General features: G+C 50.0%; 1 long non-coding RNA gene and 1 pseudogene across 1 annotated transcript; one reads left to right on the forward strand and one right to left on the reverse strand.

Moving 5' to 3' along the window:
- Positions 1 to 4,198: 4,198 nt before the first annotated feature.
- Positions 4,199 to 5,140, reverse strand: LOC142025864 (uncharacterized). Its single transcript, XR_012648728.1, has 3 exons — positions 5,072 to 5,140; positions 4,400 to 4,491; positions 4,199 to 4,313 (listed from the first exon to the last, which is right to left on the reverse strand). It is a non-coding gene; the product is annotated as an uncharacterized LOC142025864 (long non-coding RNA).
- Positions 5,141 to 18,124: 12,984 nt separating this feature from the next.
- Positions 18,125 to 22,269, forward strand: LOC142025812 (E3 ubiquitin-protein ligase RBBP6-like; annotated as a pseudogene).
- The last annotated feature ends 1,202 nt before the right edge of the window (positions 22,270 to 23,471 follow it).

A 23,471-nucleotide genomic window follows, 5' to 3' on the forward strand; every position in this document is an offset into this window, starting at 1 on the left:
TTTATAATCACATATTCTGCAAAGTCATTGTACACGCTGAATTGGTTTTGTGTGGCAAGGTTTTGGTGGGGGGGGGGGTTACATGGGTGGCTTCTGTAAGAAGCTGCTGGAAGCTTCTCCTGTGTTCAAGAGAGCCCATACCAGCCGGCTCTAAGACGGACCCGCCGCTGGCCAAGGCCGAGCCAATCAGCAATAGTGGTAACGCCTCTGTGATAACATTTTTAAGAAGGTAAAAAAAAAAGTTGGGACAGAGAGAAACAGCCGCCAGAGAGAGGAGGGAGAACATGTAAGAGAAATAACCCTGCGGACACCAAGAAGAAGGGGGAGGAGATGCTCCAGGCGCCCGAGCAGAGATTCCCCTGCAGCCTGTGGTGAAGACCCTGGTGAGGCAGGCTGTCCCCCTGCAGTCTAGGGAGGTCCATGGTGGAGCAGATCTCCACCTGTAGCCCGTGGAGGATCCCACACCGGAGCAGGTGGGTTCCCGAAGGAGGCTGTGACCCTGTGGGAACCCCGTGCTGGAGCAGGCTTCTGGCAGGACCTGCGGATCTGTGGAGAGAGGAACCTACGGAGCAGGTTTTTCTGGAGGACTTGTGACCCCGTGGGGGACCCACGCTGGAGCAGTGTGCTCCTGAAGGACTGCACGTCGTGGAAAGGACCCATGCTGGAGCAGTTCGTGAAGAACTGCAGCCCATGGGAAGGGCCCACGTTGGAGAAGTTCGTGGAGGACTGTCTCCCGTGGGTGGGACCCCATGCTGGAGCAGGGGAAGAGTGTGATGAGCCTTCCCCCTGAGGAGGATGAAGCGGCAGAAAATAACGTGTGATTACCGTAAACCCCATCCCCGTCCCCCTGTGCCGCTGCGGGGGGGGTTGGTAGAGAAATCCGGGAGTGAAGTTATGCCTGGGAAGGAGGGAGGGGTGGAGGGAAGGTGTTCTGAGATTTGGTTTTATTTCTCATTACCTTACTCTGGTTGATTTGTAATAAATTGAGTTAATTTTCCCCAAGTGGAGTCCGTTTTGCCCGTGACGGTAATTGGTGAATGATCTCTCCTGTCCTTATCTCGACCCGCAAGCTCTTTGTTATATTTTTCTTTCCCCTGTCCAGCTGAGGAGGGGGGAGTGATAGAACGGCTTTGGTGGGCACCTGGCGTTCAGCCAGGGTCAACCCATCACACACACACACAAGCATAGAATATTATTGGTTATACCATCACTGTACACGCGCATAAACATAAGACATAATTGGTTATACCAACTAAAACATGCGAAACTTGTCTCAGTCTAATTGGTCAAGATAAACTGCCGAATTTAGGTTCTTTGTGCCAAGTTCCCTTCATCGTGGAATGCGCACTCGTGTTCTTCTAATTGGCTTTATTATCATATTCTGTTCAAGGTCTTCTAAAGGCGTCTGGAATGCTTTTGTGACCATTAGCTAAATATGTTCCTACAACTCCCCTTTTTTGTTTTTCGACAATTAACACATGCTGTATTGCCTTTTGCAAAGACCTGTGAACACAGTTAATTAAACACGGAGCACAAGAGCTACAGAGCACAACCATGGCAGGAGGGCAGGGACCGGTCACCTCGAAAAGCGCACACAGACGTGGGAGCGGGGTTGGACCATAGGTGCAAGGGCAGCACAGGGTGATCCACTGCTGATTCATCCAGCATGCTGACATTTTACTGCTTCCTCATTCTCTGGACAAGTTCCCTTGATTTAAATCCCCTTCATACCCTTGCTGGAGAGCGGAGCGTTAAATGGACCACACAGCTTCCTCGGTGAGGCCTTGTAATTTCCCTGGGACCCCAGCGCAGGGAAGAGCATCTCCAGAGCATCCCTTTTCCAGCCCATGAGATGCTCTTTGTGACAAGGCAGGTGCCCGTCGGTCCAACGGACAAGGCCCTGCAGGGCTCCCATCAGGTCATCCTTTCACCTACCCATCTTCCAGCCGCCACTCCAGGGGCTGGCAGTCTCACGTGGGTCCCCTGACATAGCCCTTAGCCCCAGTCAAGGTCTCATGCCTCAGCGTGTGCTTGCAGGGCTTGTTTCCTTCCCACTGGCAAGGGCTGTGTTCCCATTCAATGCTGCTGGGCAACCTGGAGATTTTTCTAGGGGTCGCATTGCTTTGCAGTCCACGGGTGTGATTGACGTGCTGCATGGGAGATGAGGACACAAGCTGACCTAGTTTGGAAAGTGGACCCTCCCTCTCCAGGCAACGCCAGCCCCCTGCTTTTTCCTTTGACTTCTCCAGCCTGATGATCTCCACTGTCAACTTCTACCTGTCCTACGGTAAGTGTCTCTATCACAGCTATTACTACGGTGACACAGCACTAAAATACCCCCACATTAAAAGCACCAACATTCAGGTCACAGGTAAAGAAGGAGGAGGACAGAGGAAAAGAAATGTTCTATTTTGAAAGAAATCCCCTTTTTTTCCTCCAATAACTATCAGTGGATGTAAAAAAAAAGTGAGAAAAAATTTCAGGTCAGCCACAACACTGGGTTTCAACTCTGAGCCTGTAATTTTGTGGCTGTTCCGGAATGTCTTACAGTGAAAGAAGAGTTTGAAATGTCAGTCTTCCAAACTGATTTTTGGCTGATTTTGACGCCATCAAGCCTAGAATCGTTTTGGATGCCTTGATTAATTTTCCTCTAAATTAAAAAAAATGCAGCAAAAGAAGAAAAACGTGAGAGAGTCACAAAAGCCTTTGGTGTCACTAAAAACATATCCTCCTCAGCTCGGGCAACAAGAGAGAAAAGTTTTGCCCCTTTTACTCATTATGTCAGCCCTTGAAGAGCTGAGCACTGCACGGTTTCCTCTCTGGTTTGTGCCAGTAGGGAACCAGCAGAGCAGCCAGGAAAGCCAAGGGAGCACTAAGGGACCTGGCTGGGATGAGGGGAGGAACCTGCAGTTGAATTCCCAGTTGAGCATGGGCCTGCTGTTTCAGAGGCAGCAAATCAACGACTGCACCCTCTCCGCTACAGCTGACCTTCATGGTAGGTGACAGATGGTAGCTCCTTCCACTTTTGTTTCTGCACCACCACATCAAACTGCAATCGCACAGCTGATGAGGAAACCTAGGTGTAGATTAATGGCTCAAATTTCTTATCTGAGAGGGAGGGAGGCCTTCCGAAAGCGTCCAAAAGAGCACCGGTGGAAATTCTCCTTCTTGTTGCCATGTGAGGAGAGGCTGAGAGAGCTGGCGCTCTCCAGCTGGGGAAAGAGAAGACTGGAGGGGAGGGGAGGTGTATTATCAATGTGTATAAAAAGCTTCTGGGAGGGAAGGAAGATGAGGGAGCCAGGCTCTTCTCAGGAGCGTGCACTGAGAGTACCCGAAGCAAGAGGCACAAATTAAAGCACATTCTATTCCAGCTGCACATGAGAAAACAACTTTGCTGTCAGAGGGGACAAACGCTGGCACGGGATGCCCAGGGAGGTTGTGGACTCTGCGTCCTTGGAGATACTCAAAACCCAAGGGGACACAGTCCTGCGCAACCTGCTCTAGGTGACCCTGCTTGAGCGGAGGGGTTGGACCAGATGACCTCCACAGGTCTCTCCTAACCTCAGCCGTTCTGTGTGATTCTGTGCTTTACTCCTAAAGCCCCTGAACTCAGCCCTGATGCCTGCTGGAAAGGATTCTGGGACAAGGGATGATCCCAAACTCCTCCAATACAATTTATCACAAAACAACCTCTACCTCAGCCAGAAGATCACGCAGCAGACACAGTCAGAAAAGAGAAAAATATCCTTTTATTGTGGACACGAAGTGCGGGAGCCCGGGAGTCACCGTGGTTCAGCCAGTTCCAGGAAACTGGCACCTACAACGAGAGAGTCAGAAAGCACTGATAAACGCACAAAGGCAGGAACAGGCATGACTTGGTTCCCCTTTCTCTGGGCAACACAGTCGACAAGGACTTGTTTTCAGCCCAGAAGAGAGAGACATTGCTGGCATTGACTACAGGATGGCTCTGGCCCCTTATCCCCATGGGTAATACCACGCAGCAGGGCTCGATGGGAAGCCCCTGGGGAGCTGCCACGGAGTTATTTCCAAAGCCTGTGCAGCACCGTCCCTTGCCGTCCTTGCCAGCGACTTCGACTGATGTAGAGCAGTGTTCAGAGTTGGGAAAGACAGGCAGCAGAGCCTGGTACACACCTGGGCTTCTTCACCTTCTGGCCCTTCCTGCTTTCTTTCAGTCCCCATCTTTTTCTCTCTTCCCTCTTTCCTTTTCTTGTTGGCATTCCCTCTCCTCTGCCCAGGCCTCTTTTCTCCTTCTTTTTCTTTGGTTTTCATTTTCCTGGGGGCAGCCTGCAAACCTTTCCATCCCACAGTGTGATTAGATAGGTAAAGCCAGGATCAACTGCAATCAGTTCTGGATTTAACCAAAGCGGACTCATTTTACCTGCTTTCCTCTGAAGGCCTCTTGAGTTCTTCTGCGCATACCAGGGAGTCCACTGTGGTCTCTGGGGTGGCTGGAGGCAAAACAACAGGTGCCTAAACCAGAAATGTCGGCATTAGCAGGTGGCAAGGGACGCCCTGGACTAGCAGGCGACTGTTTGGCAAATTGCTACCATAGCTCTACAGAGAAGATCCCTTTGGCCAGTTTGCATCAGCCCTGTCTTCCAAGGGCCTCCCTTTGGAACACAATGTTCACACAGGTGTGTGATGCTTGTGGGGGCCATTCAGCAGGGAGCCTGTGGTCCCCCTCCGGGCAAGAAAAGGCTTGCCCACTTCATTCTGCCAGGGTTTCTTCTGCCCTCCCGAGACAGAGCTCTGTTGATATCCCTTTGGTGCAATACCACCTTCTGCGGTAAGAGGCTTTGCTTTTGAAATCTCTCTTTCTGGAGGTACTTTGTAGCTATTTCCCTTGGTTAAGCACATGACTAATGCATTTGAGAAACAACCATTCCAGTTTTACTTACAATGTATCATGCCAGTGGGGAAAAAAACCCCAAACCCACAGAAAGCCACAAGAGATGGAATGCCAGGAAGAGGCACAGCAGCTACTTGGACTCATCAGGAGCTCCCCTCCTACATGAGACATGTTGTCCCAGTGTTTGTGGAGCTGCCATACCTCTGCTGTTTCCGATCCCATCACTGTGTCTGCCCCTGCTGCTTTCTGGAGGATGAGCAGAGAGGGTGGTGTGTCCAGGAAGGATTTTGCCTGGTGCTCCACGTCTGCTTCGCCTGCAGGGCCACATTGCTCTTCCAAAGGCAGCTCTGGAAAGCAAAAGCATGTGCAGCGAAGTGACTTGTTGGAAGCGGACAACAGCTAAAGCAACCTGAAGCCCTACACCGGTTATCTGCTCAGACTGTGACAACCCTCAGTCCCTCCTCATACCTGTGGATCTGCCCATGGGCGCTGGCAACTCCTCGACTGGTGGACTGGAAAGGCCAGCCATCTCCTCCCCAAAGATTTTCCTGCAGTTTTCAAGCAGGAACTCCACTAGCACATTCACCTGCACACAGGAAAGCCTTGCTTTCAGCACAAGTGCCTGAAAACGTGTGAAACAGCCTTTCCCACTCCTGACACTCGCCTCTGCACAGAAGGCTGTTGCTGTGGGGCTGCTCTTCCAGGCCGCCACCCCACCAGCATTTGCACAAGAGAGGAGGCAGCCAGGGACCTCTGAAGGGCCAAGCTCTGGTGGGCCGGGAAGGCTGCAGCTGGACGGGAAATACAGTGTACCTTGTCAGTCACCTCCAGCAGCAGCTCCAGCGGGAGCAGGTCCTTGTTGGCTGGGCTCAGCAGCTTTGGCCCAACGCAGATGGCCAGACTGCTGCAGCTCATCTTGCTGGTGCACATGTTGTGGCCGATATGCTGGAGCAGGGACAGCAGCCGCTTGAGGAGGAGGAGATTTGCTGCAGGCAACTTGTTGGCCACCCTGAGGGAACAGAAACACAACGTCAATAAAGCAGATGTTGCCCACAGCTGTTCCCCAGGCTTGCACAAGGCAGGTGGGAGCCAGCGGCTGTGTTGCACAGCTTTGCAGGTGCTCTCAGCCAGCAGTCAGTGCTCCTGCTAAACAGGCAGGCTGCTGGCCACATGTAGGCTTCCAACTCTTCCACCTTCGCCTGCTTGCTTGTCCTCCCCATCGCTGTCATCCACCTCGCGTAGAGGTTGGTCACAAGGAGTTTACTGGGGATGCTTCAGAGGATGTCCTGCAGTGCCAAGGGCTCCAGGTGAGCCTCTGAACACTCCAGGCCAGCCAGGAGCTCTTGAGCTGCAGGCCAGACACGCTCACCTTCAAGATGATGGCCAGCAGGAGCACAGGCTGGCTTCCCAGGTTGACATCCACACCGCCATCCAGGGCCTCCCTCCGCTCCTGAAGCACCGTCCTGCTGGCAGCCCTCCGGAATATGCCCTCTGTCGATGGCCCTTCCTGGTGCAGGACAGCCAGCAGCTTCTGCAGGAGCAGCAGGACAACAGTCACTTGGGTGGGGAGCTGCCTTGCAACAGCAGTGGCCAGAGCACTGCCCCAGACCTGGCTCCTTGCCTCCCCAAGTGGGCTGGCACCAAAAGGGTATGCTGGGGGTGAAAAGCCAAATCCCCTATCCCCAGAGCTCCCGGTTCCTCTCCTGAGGATACTGCCTCTCCGAGAATGCACAGGGCTGGGGACCCCCTGTCCAGGCTGGCTTACCTGGATGGGCTGGGGCAATGTGCCGTCCTCCCCAGAAAGGGGCAGCCCCCTTCTCCTCCTCCTCCTGCTCCCTCCAACTGCAAAGGAAAACAGAGCAAGACCCCGTCAATGGAGACTGCCAGGCCAGCGCTCTCGGAGCCTGCCCTGCCCTGCCTGACGCGTGGTACAGAGCAGTGTGGCAGGACGGGCAGGGAGCAGGCAGCTGGAACCGCAGCTCCGGCTCTGTGGCTCCATCTCGGAGGCTCCTGAGAGCTGGTGTTACACCGTGACAGCCTGGCCCAGCCCTCGCCCTGCCCTCCTCCAAGCTGTGCGCAGCAGCAGAGACTCCATGTCCTTGGAGAACCATGTTCAGTGGCCACTATCAAGACGGTGTCCTTCCTTGTCCAGGTGACATCCTTCCTTGGGGTGCCAAACCTGCAAGGTGACACTCAAAGGACAAGTGAGCTCTTCTCCTCCTGACTCCAGCCGAGGAGCAAGGACCCATCCGCTCAGCCCTGAGGATGAAGCACCAGAGGCAGGCAGCACCTCGACCGCTTGCCAATGTCCCCTCTGCCCCTGCATGCAAGGGAGGGACTTCAGGTGGGAACGAAGGGACCCTGAGGGCTCAGCTCTCTCCTGCTGCAGAGCGATGGGAACAGACTTGCTCAGGCAAAAGGCAGCCACAGCAGCGTCCCATGTTCTGCAGAAGTGCTGGTTGCAGGAAGAAAGGCGGCCCTCCCTGCCTGTCTTTTCCAAACTCACCTGCCGAGTAGCAACATCCCCCTCCATTGCCAGAAGGAACCAATGGAGGCCTTTGGGTGGGATGATCCTGCAAGAACCAGGCTGTGCTTAGAGAGCAGCCCTGCAGCAGAAAGGGCCACTGGCGAGCTGCCACCCGGCACCAGCAGCCTGAGCGCGGCAGAGCTGGGACCCTCTACCCTGCCAGGCTCTCTGCCTCACACGGCAGGTTTCCTCCCAACGCCACCAGCAAGGACGTGCTGGTGTTCCTCGTGGCTCCCCAACCCTCTCAGCAACCTGCAGAAGGTCACCCCACTTGCCAGAGATCCCTGGCACAGCGAGAAGCAGGTGAAAGGCAGCCATTCTCACCTTTGCCTGGCCCTCGATCAGGGCCTCCAGGCTTCTGGCCCTTAATGTCCTCCACTGGGCAAGAGAGAAGGAGAGGAAGGTGAGAAGTGATGCCTCTGCTGCTCGGCTGGAGAACCAGTGCTCGGGGGACAGAGCCGAAATGAGAGTGACATTCACAGCATGGTGGCGGCTCAGCTTCTGCTGCAGGCGTGTGATGGAGGGCAGTCACATCACCAGGGCTCTCTTCGTTCCTTCTGCTTGCCTGTGCACCGGGAAGGGACAGAAAAAGAGTGAGCCCCAAGCCACCACTTCTCCTTCCAGCAAAAGGGATTCTGAACCACCCCCAGGTACCGGCCTGGAACCAAGCAGAGAGCAGAGCTCCCCGCAGAGCTCCTGCCTGCCGGGTACTCAGCTCTACTTCTGTCCTGGTTTCAGCTGGGATAGAGTTAATTGTCTTCCTAGTAGCTGGTACAGTGCTACCTTTTGAGTTCAGTATGCAAAGAATCTTGATAACACTGATGTTTTCAGTTGTTGCTAAGTAGTGTTTAGTCTAAAGTCAAGGATTTTTCAGCTTCTCATGCCCAGCCAGCGAGAAAGCTGGAGGGGCACAAGAAGCTGGCACAGGACAGAGCCAGGGCAGCTGACCCAAAGTGGCCAAAGGGGTATTCCATACCATGTGGCTGGGGTTAAACCTTGACAGCTTCCCCACCGGCCTCTCCCTGATGCAAACAGAGGCAGAAGAGGCTTTCCATCCCCACTCCTCCCTTGTCTGCCTGACAGCTGCCCGCAGCTGTGGGGGCACCTTTCCCCATCCGGGGAGCTGTGTTGCCCAGTACGGCTGCGCCTGGAGCATCACCCTGGCTTACTCCAGCAGTGTGCCCACCCACAGCTCCTTCAGTGCCAGGAGCTGCAGAAAGAGAGGAGAAACAGTGTCAGGCCCCGCTGCCCCCCCCAGCCCGTGGGCATACGTGGGGACCTGCACAGCCCTGCCCCATGGGGCAGGAGGAAGCCCCATGGGGCAGGACAGAGGTGCTGCCAGAGCCCTTGCTCCCTCTTTTCTTCTTTTTTGCCTTCCCTTCTGGTGACCAAGAGGTGACCAGGGAATGCAGGATGTAGAAATGCCCCCTCATCCCTCTCATTCCAGCTGCCTGCATGCCCACCCCTCAGCTCCCACCCGGCCAACTCTCCCTCCCTGCCGGCGTGCTGCCCAGTCCCTGCACGGAGGGCAGAGGCCATTCCCAGGATGGCGTGGGCATGGCTGGGAACCTCTCCTGACCCTTGCTAGCCCTGACTGCAGCTGCCAGACCCCAGAGAGGACAGGGACCAGCACTGCCCCACACTGCCCAGCCCTGCCATGGGATGTGGTACCACGACTCACTCGAAAGTGCCAAGGCAAGAGCCGGTGGGCCAGGAGAGAATGAGGGAGCTGCTGCCCTCTCCACTGCCATCCTCCTGTTCTTCTTCCTCCCCTGCCGCTTCTGTCCCACTGCTCAGCACCCACAGCTGGTCCAGGGCCAGGCGGAGCTGTGGGCACAGGGTGGTGCCACGTCTGCAGAGAGGAGAGGCAGGTGGTGAGCTGGAGGTGGTCTCCTTGGGGTCCCTCCAGGCAGAGCCCTGTCTCCCACCTGCTGTTGGGATGGGCATTGGTGCATCCAGGACCAGTGTCCCAGGGCTTGGGCCGGTGACAGGGCATCCCTGCCATGGTCCCAGGGCCAGGGGTGGGGGAAAGGCAGCTGGGGTCTGAGGGTCTTACTGCAACTTGGCAATGAGCAGTTCCTCCTGCACATGAGCCTCTCCTCCCAGTTTTGTGCCGTCTGTAAGCTGTCTGAGGGTACACTGTGCCCCACCATCCAGATCACTGACTGCGAACAGGACCCGCATAGTGCAGCACAGGGACTTGCAGGCATGCACTTGGGTGTGACATAACTTGTCACAGAAAGTTCAGAAATGCACTTTTTTTTAATTATATATACAGTGCTTCCCCTTTCCGTTCCTGCAAGCTATTAAAAGGTGTTCAAACTGTCTCATTTTTCATTTGAATGTCTCATCTCTTCATAGTGCTGATGTTACATGGAACATCAGATTGGGTCGTACTCTCATGTACATCGTTAGCGAGTAGGTAGCCTAGATTAAAACCCCACTCTTCTGGGCACTGCCTCATGCGCACAGGACTAGGCTGGGGCTGGAAAGCCTGGGAGGCTCTCCAGGCTCCCAGCTTTCCCACACTGCTGAGCGCTGTGGCTGCTGCCTGTTCTTTCCTGCCATGCTGGCTGCACCCACCTGTGGGGCTGTCCTTGGGAAGGGCACCAGAGCCAAGAAACCCCCTGGGAGAGGGGTGGGGAGAAGCTCTTCTCCAGAGATTTGCCAGAAACTCTCCAGAGCATCCCTTTTCCAGCCCATGAGATGCTCTGTGTGACAAGGGAAGGTGCCCGTCGGTCCAATGGACAAGGCCCTGCAGGGCTCCCATCAGGGTCCTTTGACCTACCCATCCTCCAGCCACCACTCCAGGGGCGGGGGGGTCTCCTGCAGGTCCCCAGCCAATGTCTCAGGTACCCAGGGACATTGAAAACAGGCAAAGACTCATTTACAGAAGTTGTTTCTATGAATAGCATGTCCCTTCTCCCCAGGGAAGGTGTTGTGCACCTGCAGATTGCGTGCAAATATTCACCACTGGATTTGTTTTCATGATGGCATTTATACTCTTTTAAAACAGTCGTGTTGTGTTGTGGACCAGGTTTTCGAGAACATGCCACATTTGCCTATTTACAATCGATGGGCATTTTCTTCAAGAGCACCCGCTCGGCTTTTGGCAGCCTGACCTCACTGGGCTCTTCAGTTTGCCAACCAGGAACAAGTTCACCCACTATTGAACAAGCCACGTTTTCAAGGAGTGGCATATTTAAAAGTTGTACCTTCGTGTAAAGCCTTCAGAACAAGTCTGTCGTGCTTTAGGTGTCAGAGCATGGCAGTTAGCAACTCTGTAATTGCTGTAGCTATCAATGTATGCAATTGAAACAACGGCTGCTTTTTATTACAGTAACAGAGGCTTACACCTTTTGTAGCAGGCACGAATTGGAAAGGCACAATGCCCTAGCCTTCAGTTTTCTGCTTCTCAGAGAGTTATTAACAACAGCATTTTCACCCCCCTCGTCACACGCAGTTCAGTATCTCTGTTATCTTGAACCGCTGACTCTGACTATGGAAGCACTTCAATGTGCTAGCAAATGTTTACATTCATTCCCCATTAAAAACAGCATTTCAGCATGTTCCACAATCCCACAGAACAGACAAGATTTCAAGGTCCATATGTCCTCTATCAGCTGGGGGCATCTCCCCTGAAGCAGCTGCACATACTTAACTTGCATGAGGCACTAACACATGTCAGGCTGTGCTAAGCACAGCCAAACGAAGCCTGGGTCTGCTGCTAAAAGCCCTGCATAGCCATCACCACACTCTGGTTCCTGCTCTCTTCCCTGCCTTTTGTCTCTCGCCTTTGTGCTGCCAACCCCAAACCCACAGGAGAGGCGCTCTGCTGCATACCCACCTGTGACCAACCCATGCCAACCGAATAGAAATAAGAAACATCACTCTGCCTAAGGGTTTGGATCTGGTCACTTAAGAACTCCAAGTTAGCATTACTTAGGAAAAACAAACAAACAAGGAACCTTAAAGACAGTCATGTAGTAGTGGGGCTCTGGGAATTTTGAGTCAACCTTCTAGTATCAGACATAGGGTGAGCGGTCTTACTCTCCAGTATCAGCTCTGTGGTGAAAACTGCAGGGAGCTTCTAAGCATTGTTACATCCTGAATGCTGCAAATTCCACAGCTAAAACAGCCCATGCTTGCAGAGGACTTTGAAATGCTCATTTTTATTTCCATGCACTTGTGCTAAGTGTTTTCACTCTTTAAGATAATGGCTATTTGTCCCAACGCTATTTTGCAAAAAATCCAGTGACAGGAGGCAATCCTCCGATCTCCTAGGATACATAGGTTTTGTCTGAATATGATAAAGCTACAGAGATATTAATTTATTCTCTTGAAATAGTCTTTTTGTGTATATATGCCCATATACATAGGTATGTCTGTATGTACTGTTAGCTAATGAAACAAAAAGTACAAGGTTAGTTTAAAAATTCAGCTAACAGCATTATATGGTTTTATGCAGAGACAGAGCTTTTCAGCTCCTGCCAATTAGCCTATCTCTGATCAAGCAGTTTAAACTGGCTGAAAACCTAGCCCAAAAAGTGACACTGAATTTTCTAACTTAATTTCAAGCTACAAATGGGACCCTCTTGTTAGGTTATTTAATTTTCTTTTTAAAGGATAAAGGAGTAGTAAGGAGTCATGTTTTCCAAAATCTGTGGGGGCAAAAGTTCCTGAGATGAGGAGGTTTGGTTTTATCCTGATTCCTTCATGCTTTGCTTCTTAAAAGAAAAAAAAAAAAAAAGACACAGGGAAATGAAGTATTGAGGATAAGACTTGAAGTGAAGATGAATGAACAGCAAATGTCAAACAAAATAAGCAGAATAGGAGAAGAAGGAGGATGAACCATAGGAAGAGTAGGATGAAGAACATAAGAACAAGAAGAACAGGAAGAACAAGAGCAGGCAGAGGAGGAGTATGAGGACGGACATAATAAGGAAAGAAGAAAGGACAAGGGGAGGAGGAGGAAGAACAGGAGGTAGAGGAGTAAGAAATGGAGGAAAAGAATGAACAGGAGGAGGAGAAACAGGAGGAGGAAGAAGAGCAGGAGGAGGAATGAGGGGAAGAGAAACAGGAGAAGAAGGGGAGGAGGAGGAGGAAGAACAGGAGGAAGAAGAACACAAGGAAGAGAGGAAAGAAGAGGAGGTGAAGGAAGAGGAGGAAGAACAGGATAAGGAGGAGGAGAATACAGAAAGAATGAGGAGGAAGAAAATAGGAGGAGAAAGAAAAGGAGAAGGGGAATGAGGAGAAATGGGAACAGAATGAGGAAAAAGAAGAACAGGAGGAGGATAAGATGAGGGGGAAAAGGAGGAGGAAAAAGAGCAGAAGGAGATGGAAGAGGAGGAGGAGGAAGAACAGGAGGACAAGGAGGAGGAGAAGAAAGAGGAGGAGGAGTGGGAAAAGGATGAGGAAGAAGAGCTGGAAGAGGATGAGGAGGATGATGATGATGAAGAACCAGAGGAGGAGCAGCAGGAGGAGGAAGAAAAGGAGGAGGAAGAAGAGGGAAGAGGAAGAGGAGGAGGAGGAGGAAACACCTCCAAATTCAGTCTAGAGTGTCAGCACATCAAAATTCTTGGATCAAGCTCCTGCTACATCCATTTGTCCATGGGGATTCATTAAATCCAAGCCTACTGGTGAAGCCATTACTCACAGGAGTCGTTCCACGTCATGGCCATCACTCCTCTTGGGAACAGACAGGAAAGCTCTGGATGACAAAGGCTCTCAGGACATGCTGCAGAAACAGAAGACCAGTGTGAGAAGATCCCCATCACCTGATTGTACAGAAGTAATTCTAGCTGAATGAAACGACTACTGAAAACGAAACACACAGAACAGCATCCACCATCAAACCTCCTTCAGTGGTAGTTTTTGCAGAGCTGCAGGCTGATGACCTTACCATCACTGTCACAGGACCCCAAAAGAAACAATAACTGGCAAACAGTAACTCTACCCATAGCCCATATCTACCTAGCCTTTAAAGGTAGAATAGCTCAGCCTACAGCTCTGGAGGGACAGGCCAGCCTATACATTGTCGTGGTTTAACCCCAGGCAGCAACTAAGCACCACGCAGCCGCTCACTCGCTCCCCCCCCACCCAGTGGGATGGGGGAGAAAATCGGGAAAAGAAGTAAAACTCGTGGGTTCAGATAAGAACGGTTTAATAGAACAGAAAAGAAGAAACTAATAATGATAATGATAACACTAATAAAATGACAACAGTAGTAATAAAAGGATTGGAATGTAGAAATGATGTGCAGGGCAATTGCTCACCACCCGCCGACCGACACCCAGCCAGTCCCCGCGTGGCAATTCCCTGCCCCCCCCTTCCCAGTTCCTAAACTAGATGGGACGTCACATGGTATGGAATACACTGTTGGCCAGTTTGGGTCAGGTGCCCTGGCTGGGCATGAGAAGCTGAAAAATCCTTGGCTATAGTCTAAACACTACTGAGCAACAACTGAAAACATCAGTGTTATCAACGTTCTTCACATACTGAACTCAAAACATAGCACTGCACCAGCTACTAGGAAGACAGTTAACTCTAACCCAGCTGAAACCAGGACATACATATATCCTGTGACTACCTACTTGATGATCTGTCCAGAAAGTCAAATCATAATTACCTTTGAATGAGCATTGAATTGGGGGCAGGGGGGAAGGAGAGAGAAAGGAAGACATTGGTGGAAAAAAGGGAAAGTGCAGGCACACAATTAAAAAAGAAAGGAGCCGAGTTATCCTGAAGGCCAGCTCAGCGCAACTCACTGTCGCTGGTGAAAAGCTGTGCAGCTGGGAGGAAAACGACGTGACTTTGGTGCGGGGATGCACACAAATGTCTAAGTTGAGATCTGAAACAGCAGAAAAACCTTGACACGGCTCCTTTTCACCTCCCTCAAACCTGTGTGCACGCTGTGACTTCCTTGTTTCCCTGAAGTCCTCCCAGACTAGCAGGGAAGTGCCTTCTGGCCAGTCCACGTGCCATGCAGAGAAACAGTTCTGACCACTAAGGGGGTAGCAAATAACTACTGCATCTGCAGAAGCAAAGGGGCAGATGCACCTCAGCTGCAGGGATGCCCGAAGCTGCCCTGAGCCCCAGGAGCCCCTGGCACCTGACATGTGCCTGGCCCCAAAGCTCTGTGGGGCCTGCCAGCACTGGGGAGCCCCAGAGACAGAAGCGAAGGCCGGTGGCCAGCCCCCGTGGGAGAGTGCCGGGGGCTCCGTCCTTCCTTCTGGGCCACGCCAGGACAGGGCGTCTCTCCTCCTCATCGCCTGGGGGAAGGTGAGGCCTGAGGAAGGCCCTGGGTGCTGGGCTCCGCACGCGCGGTGTGACCGGGGCCAGAGCCCTGTCTCCTGCCAGGTGCAGGCCTGGCCGAGGCCAGCAGCTCCCGTCATGCAGCTCCTCCTGCCCGGGGCTGCGGCCGGAGCACAGACCGACCCGCGTTTTGGGAACAATTTGCTGACCCGGAGCAAACGCAGGGCAGCTCCTCTCCCCCTCTCCCTCCCCGAGCAGGCGCAGACCCCACGGCAGAGCTGCGCACACACCTCGCAAGTGCTGCCGAGAGAACAGCTCCAGGTGAAAGGGCCCTTCCCGAAGGCCGCGTGCTGCCGAGGGAACACCTCCGGACCGAAGGGCCCTTCCCGAACGCCGCGTGCTGTCGAGGGAACACCTCCGGACCGAAGGGCCCTTCCCGAAGGCCGCGTCCTGCCGCGGGAACAGCTCCGGACCAAAGGGCCCTTCCCGAAGGCCGCGTCCTGCTGCGGGAACACCTCCGGACCGAAGGGCCCTTCCCGAAGGCCGCGTCCTGCCGCGGGAACAGCTCCGGACCGAAAGGCCCTTCCCGAAGGCCGCGTCCTGCCGAGGGAACAGCTCCGGACCGAAGGGCCCTTCCCGAAGGCCGCGTGCTGCCGAGGGAACACCTCCGGACCGAAGGGCCCTTCCCGAAGGCCGCGTCCTGCCGCGGGAACAGCTCCGGACCGAAGGGCCCTTCCCGAAGGCCGCGTCCTGCCGCGGGAACAGCTCCGGACCGAAGGGCCCTTCCCGAAGGCCGCGTCCTGCCGCGGGAACAGCTCCGGACCGAAGGGCCCTTCCCGAAGGCCGCGTCCTGCCGCGGGAACAGCTCCGGACCGAAGGGCCCTTCCCGAAGGCCGCGTCCTGCCGCGGGAACAGCTCCGGACCGAAGGGCCCTTCCCGATGCCGTCTCTCCACAGGCCCAGTGCCCCGGCTGGCTGAGGAGCAGCTGCGGGGGTGCGGGCGGGCTCTGTGAGGAGAGGCAGCCCCTGCCCGCCCGGCAACAGCTGTGCCATTGGCCACGGCTGAGCCAATCAGCGGAGCCGGAGGTGGCCTGTCAGTCACAGCCGGCCTGGGGCAGGGCCGGAGGGGGCAGAGCCTGAGAAGCCTGAGGAGAAATGGGGGAGAGATGGGCTGGGGGCAGCTGGGGCGAGGGGCGTCCGGGGAAGGGGTCAGGGGAGCTGCAGGAGCAGCAGCAGGTATCTCCCAGGGCGGAGGGGCCTGGGGGGAGACCTCGGCGATCACCCATGGGCCCTGCCGTGGCCCAGTTGAGTGCTCAGCCCCAGGGACGGCCCCGCGACCAGGGTCAGAGCGGTTCCTGCTGCTGCCCCGAGGGTCGCCGGCCCTGAGAGCTGGAGGTCGGTGTTTCATGTCCGCGGGCCAGGGGAAGGCAGGGCGGCCTCCTCTGCAGCCGGCAGCTCCATGCTTTGGAGCAGGCGTGCCCTGGTGGGGACAGAGCAGGTGCCCTTGCTGTCCCCAGGCCTCCCTGTGGGTCTGATGGCCCCGAGGTCTGATGCGTGCCTTTTGCCCCACGCAGGCTGTGCTGCGGGCTGTCACGGGTCCAGATTCAGGATCCTGCCGGCTGCGCCAATCTCTCGCCCTGATTTAGGATCCTGCCGGCTGCGCCAATCTCTTGCCAAGGGGCGGAAGGCACCTCGCTCAGAAGGAGAGAAGCATCAGTGTGTTTCATGGAGGTAAAATAATAATTTGACAGAGTTCAATAAATTTTTGGAGTTTAACAAAGTTTGACGGTGGTTTCCCGAGGTTCAGTTAGTTGGATGGCAAGGTTCGCCTTATTAATTACTGCACGGAAGAAACGTACGAAGGAGAATTGAGTTAGAATCGAGCTGGAAGGATTCATACAGAGACCGGAGATGCAAAGGGGTAAGGAAGACCCTCCCATTGAGTCGCGAGGTTCAGAGGGGACCCCCTTGCTTTCTAAACTCCTTATGGAGCCTAGGGGCGGCTCGGTCCAATCTTAGTCTCAGACTTGGGCAACAGTTTATGTCTAATGGAATTATCTGTACAAAGTTTATAATAGTTAATATTAAGTAGCTACATGGATCAGTAATGTTTCATTAGTATTAATTCAGCATGCTATCAGTCACTTAGCAAAGATCTGCCATTGAGAACAGGTCTCTCTGCCTCGAGGAGCGACCTTGAGAGGTGTCCCAGCTCAAGGGGAGATCACTGCCGTGCAGCCACGCTGCCTAGCAGGGAGAGCTGAAAGAGGGCTCACTTAGGCTGTCGTATTTATGGGATAAAGTGGCTGGCTCCTAGTCAAATTACATGTGATAGGAAGGGTATGGATGAGACTCCTCGTACCCACAGCTTTCTTTGCTCCTTGATAAATGAGTCTTGGAAAAGCCACCCGCTGTTCCTGTGTTAATGGCATGATGAGTGTGCCAAGGTCATACGCAGCAGTGCTCACTGGGTCACTCTGCTCCTTTGTGGGTTTTCAGAGAAGAGATTGAAACTAGAGGAGTTCTTGGCCCGGCTATGGCTCAGGCCTTTACCTCCTTTGGAGCCTGTACCAACCTATGGCTAGTTTGGTTATGGGGTCGAGTGTACCTGTCACACCGGCTTTTGGGAAATGAGGGTACATGTGACCCTGTGTGAGGTCAAGTTAGAACATGCTTTGCAATTTGTGTATTTACTGCAGTGAATTTTCTGCTCTTCCTGGCTGTCTTCTGTGGTTTTCAGCCTGCTTTCACCTCCACAGAAAGAAATACTGTGTGTATGAAAGAGGCCGTTATGAATCTTCCCTTGGGAGGGGGTGTGTGTGTGCTCTGCTTCTGAATTACACTCTGTATTATTTATGCCAAGGTTTGAAATATCTTTCTAATTCCCTGGTTTAAGTATTCTGACCCTACTTCAGCTACATTTTACTATGCACAACTCCCACCAACCATCAGTTTTGATTTCAAGTTGTTTTTCATGAAACAACACACATTGCATCCACAATCCTGTGTTGCTGGTACATGGTTTTCTTCACAGTTTTCCAGCTGTATTCTTCCTCCCCATGATAAACAGTGTTGCCAGTATTTCTTTTTATCTTAGAATACACATGGTAAGGATGGTTGCTGGCTGTCTCATCCTCTTTAAGGCCGTGAAGACACATTCCGACAAGGCCTTTTCCCAGTCCCAGGTATTCAGGGACGCAAGACATGCCTATCCCCATCAGCTCTGTGGAGGATTTAAGAGAGATTGTGCACCTGAAGGTTAAACAATGCTTCTGTGTCAGAAGCTGAATTTCAGCAAGCAAAAGCAACCTCCCCAAATCTTAAGTTGTGTGTCATTTCAGTGCTGCAAAATGTAAATAATGATCCTTGCATACATCTTTCTGAATTAAGCGTACAGTGGAAGTCTCCTCCTTCAACTAGTCTGGAGCTTAAAAATCAGCTTAAAAATACTGGCTAGTGTAATTTTTGCTGCACATGGCCTATGTCCACGTGGAAGAAAATGGGATTAGTTACACAAGTCTTTATGTAAGGCAGAAAGAGAGCGTAAGGTTTTGAGTGCCCAAGGATGCTCTTTTCAGGTAGATTAACAGGCACATATACACCCTGTAATGGCACAAGGACTCCTCAAAGCGTCTTCAGTACAGCTATATTGTACGTAAGCCACTGTTTTCATGCAACCTCAGCTGGCGTTGTGCTGCTCTTTACAGGATCGAGTGAGTGGTGGTGTCTTTGGCTGTGTGGGCTTAAATGTGTTTCTAATGCGCATGTCAAATAATTACCTGTTAAACAGACTGCCAATCTGACTGAAGCCAATGCTTCCGAAGAAGATGAAATAAAAGCTTTGATGGTACAGTCCTGCTGTGAATACGATCCAATCAAGTAAGTGTTGATTATGTGAAAGCTGTTCTTTGAAGCTTATGGGATAATTGCAGAGAAGTGTGTTTTAACAAGAGAGACACATGCCTACCTTTTTCTTTTTTTGCCCAAAACCTCTTAGTTACATGAAGAAACCCTTGGGCCCACCTCCACCATCATATACTTGCTTTCATTGTGGAAGGCCTGGCCACTACATGAAGAACTGCCCAACAAATGGGGTATGATTGTGGGGCACTTCTGGTGTTACTCTAGTTTTTAATTGTTTTACCTTGGCAGTTACGTAACAAATACATGAATACTCATATTAAGAATTGTTTCTCTTGGGGTGAAATGCAGAGTTATATGGCAATGTTGCAGAGCCCTTCAAAAGTCAAGGGAAAGGTGGAATGATAAAGGTGAAATTTTCTTTCTAGGTCGTAGACATTAAATATGTCCATAGATCTTTCTCCGTGAACTTTCATGCATATTTTTTATATACTTCAGTATTAGTGGAAATTTTTCTGTTTTCCACTCTTTTTTTGACAGTTCAGAGTTTTTATTATTTTGTATGAAACCAAGGCATTTCTCTTGACCCCATCTATTGAATATTTGCATGTTTTAATTACACTAAGTCCCTGGTTGAGTATTCATGCCATTTAACGTTAGTCACTGAAGGTATACATGTGGTATGTATGTATTCAACCTTCAGTTATAGATGGTGAATGTAAGTTTCTCCAGTGACTGATTCAGAGCACCGGCTTAAGCTCTCACTCTGAATTGTGCTTTGGAGGAGGAGCAGTGGGTTTATGTCTCTTCTCTGAGTGGATGGTGAGCTAAGGCATATGTCAGCCTTAAGGAACCTGAAGTTAAGCCAAAGAATGTCACTCGACTTAAAAACGCTGCTCAAGTTTTTGGAACGTCCTGGCTATATTCATGTAGGAAAACAAGTATTTCAGTTGAGCAACCCTTACGCTGGGTAAAAGGAGAGGATTAAAGGCTTTTGCTGCTTAAAATAATCAGGGAAATGTCATTTGAAGTGTGGGTCTTGAGGTACGTCTGCCTCTCTTTTCTTGAACAGGACAAAAATTTTGAGTCTGTTCCCAGAATTAAAAAGAGCACAGGAATTCCAAGGATTTTCATGACAGAGATGAAAGATGCCAATACAAAGGGTGCTATGCTGACAAGCTCTGGAAAATATGGAATACCAACTATTAATACATAAGTATGGAACTAAGTGAACTGACCAAAAAGTGAGCGAGAGAAACCATGCATAAATATCTGAGTGGCAATGCAACCAAGTTGGTCAGCATCTGTCATTATGGGGGAGGAAGCACTGTCATTGTATCTTAACCTGAAAATCTGTGATACTTTCCAATATTAAAAGAGGGTGGTCCTGCTGCTCATGCCCCTGGAAGTTGGCTAAACTTGTGGTATGCTAAGAATCTGTATTTCCGCAAAACATTTCAGTAGTGTTTGCAGTGGAGTTGTTGTCCTTGAAAGCTCATTTTGCTTCTGTTTTATGTTTCAAAGGCTTCTTGCCAAATTTAGCAGGTAGCTGTTGGACTGAGATTTCCTCCCCCTCTGACTTTTATTAAATCCCATGCGTGAAACAGACTAAAGTTTTCATGTTGCTATAAACTGAGAAAATACTACCGTGTGCTGACAAGAGTGGCTGTTTTAAAATGAGCTTGATAGCACTTCTCGTTTTCCATCATGGATCTCCTTTTGCAGAAGCTGTAACATAGACTTCTTCCTTTTATTAAATGTAATTACTCAGAGACTACCTTTATCCTGAGCCTGCAATTTACATTCATCCTCTGGCAAAGGAGAGGTGGGGTTCATTTCACCTGATTTCTAGCTGTCAAAAAATATTTTCCTAGTCTGAGCTTACTTCTTAGTTGATCCAATGAATGGGAGAGTTCTGCAGAAAGAAAACTGTTCCTCCCTCCCTCTTATAGTGTTGTGGCTATAGAAAAGTAGTTTAAACCAAGTGCCTATGTTTTAGAAGGCCAATGTGGAGTGAGAATTCCATCTCCTATCTTCCTCTGATAAAATCCAAAGCTTGGAAAAGTTTTCCTTTACCCATCTTTAACTTGTTTCTTTTTCCTTCCCCACCCCTCCTCCAGGGAAGCTTATGCTAGAGGAAAGAAGGAAAAGCCTCCCTTTTTACCAGAGGAGCCGTACTTCTCCTCGGATGATGATCCTGTTCCAGACAAGTTGTTATGTCTGATTTGTAAGGACATAATGACTGATGCAGCTGTTATTCCCTGCTGTGGAAACAGTTATTTTGATGAATGTTAGTGTTACTCCCTTAACTGTTGATTCAAAACATCACATCTGATCTTCTGAAAGCAGAAAGAGGAGATAACGAAGTAACTTTGTTACCAGTTCTATTTAATATTTAATACGAATTGAATACGAAAGCGCTCTTCTCGTATAAAGGGAAAAAAAAAGCCAGGAAGCTTCCCCCACCTTTTTACATATCTAGTTAAATCTTCTTTACATGTGGAAGGACGAGTATGAGAAGAGTGGCTAACTGTGCAGGTGATTACAATATTAGATATTGAATGCATTTAGTTTGTCCACAGCCCTTTCTCTCATACAAAATTATATAGCCAACTCTGGTGACTTACAGTGGTCTGCAACAAGCGGATAGTTAAGCATTTAATCCACATTCTTCTCCACGGGAGAGTTGGTTAAAACCTTCAGAACTCGAACCTACTAATGGTTTTTTGAACCTACTGATGGTTTCTCGAGATGTGTTTTATTCATTAACCTTGAGGTTGGGGACTTCTCGCTGTACTAGATAGTGGGAAAAAGACTAGTTGAAACATCAAGACACAGCCTGTGCTACATCTTCAGATGTTACAATAGTGAAATATCAAAACTGTATAGTTATTTGCTGCATACTAGAAATTTTTTACACTATTGAACATTTATAGCTTCATGCTCTCAATTCGAGACCATATTCACCCAGTAATCATATATGTGTTTCTATAATTGATTAGAACCCCCAAAACTTCCTTAGTTTGGCTAAATACTATTTTGATTATTCTAATTATTCACAGGAATTAGAACAGCATTACTGGAATCTGAGGAATGTACATGCCCAACGTGTCATCAGACAGATGTTTCGCCTGATGCTTTGATTGCCAGCAAGTGCCTATGGCAGGTAACACAATGACGTTTACGTAAAGTGCTTGTAAGAAAAGGCTATTTGTAAAAAGCTGAAAGGGAAGAAAATATTAATTTACATCTCCTTAAGCAAGGCGTAATTGAATAAGGCTAAATTTAGTTTTCAAATACATTCTCTGTTGTTGTCACAGAAGCTTACAACTCTTTAGAGGCAATCTGGCAAATTCAGATCACACTCTTGTTTAACGTGATTGCCTCGCTTTCAAATTTGGCGTTAACACTGAAGTACTTTAAATACAGTTACTCTGAGTTACCAGTCATTAGTATCAGTGTTTAATGTCATGTGTTCATATATCTGTATGTTGATTTCTTTTAGGACCGGTAGCATTTACAGGAATACACAAGTAATTTTCCTCTGGGAAGGCTTTTGTTCGTATATCTGCTGAAGTTTCATCTTACCATTTTTGTAAATGTTTTTCTGCCTCTAGGCTGTGAACAACTTCAAAAATGGAACTGGCTACACAAAAAGGCTCTATCAGCAGATTTGGCAGCAACAGCAGCAGCAGCCGCCACTGCCTCCACCACCACTCATGACTTACACCTCCTGCTGCTCTGGTGACTGCCACTGAACCTTCTACATCTTCCTCTCTGTCAATCAGCAGTTTGTTGGACGAGAAGGTAAGCTTTCTTCCAACATATGCAGCAATTCTTATATTTTAGTAGAACTTATTTTCCAGCTGTCTGCATTTATTCACAAGGGCTATCAGGTTCCTATGCGAAGACAGCCAGCAATAGCAAGTCGTCTGAGCCCCCAAGGACTATCAATACCCACCAGTGGTAAGGAACTGTAACTTTAGAATGTCTTTTAAAAAATTATCTTCAGATAAACTGAATGGGATTTTTTGCTTTTTCCTCTCTCCACTCCAAAAGGTCATCCTTTACTGTGAGAGCCAGTACAATTTGCTCAGCAGGTAGCAGACCAGGCTGGGAACTGTAAGTATTCTACAGAAATTCAATGTATTACTACTTGTAAGCTGTTAAATGAGGCTGTAGCACTTAACTTCTGCAACAGCTGATTTATTATGAAGTAAGTATGCAGAAGATAGTTGTGGAGAAAACAAGAGGTTGTTAATTTTTAAATGGCCTAATTTGAATTTGCTTTAACAAAGAGGATATGTGCTTGCAGTAAAATTATTTAAAATAAAACTGCAGTACCTGATTGAAAAGAGGACTCTGAAAAAGGAACTCTTTGGGAGGAAACCATAATTGCATATCAAAATTAAAAACAATTACAGGATCAGGTGGAAAGCCACCCTTTTGATTACTGGCCGAACAGGGCTGTAGAAATTGATTTCCCAATAGAAGTCAGCCTGCAACATTCTTTTTCTAACAACTTAGTTGACACTGATTGAGCAAATTCTTGGAAAAGTCAACACTGTTATTTTATGACAATTTGGAGTTTCTTCACTTTAGTCAGCCCAAATAGTCAAGCTGCTTTCTCTCAATTGGAGAGAGAGGAGTCTGTTTTATCTATTATTGCAGTTTCAGGTCATTCCTTCCTTTTGATATATATGTGTTATAGATAGATTGTAAGGGTGCACTGTGTTTATAAAAACTTAAAGATAAACCAGAACAAAACCCAGGATCCATCCCACAGATTGTCTAAAATCTCCAATTCAGGAAGCAAGAAAATAACAATTCAGGGACAAGAGCAGGCCAGATACATCATCATGAGGCAACAGCATAGGAAGCGTACGTGGAAGAAGATAAAAGAAGTTGGAGAGAAGACGAGTTAATATCTGTGCTGTACGGACTGCCTGCAGCTGTGGCT

The sequence above is a fragment of the Buteo buteo genome, chromosome 30 (assembly GCF_964188355.1).
Source record: "Buteo buteo chromosome 30, bButBut1.hap1.1, whole genome shotgun sequence".
NCBI lineage: Eukaryota > Metazoa > Chordata > Aves > Accipitriformes > Accipitridae > Buteo > Buteo buteo.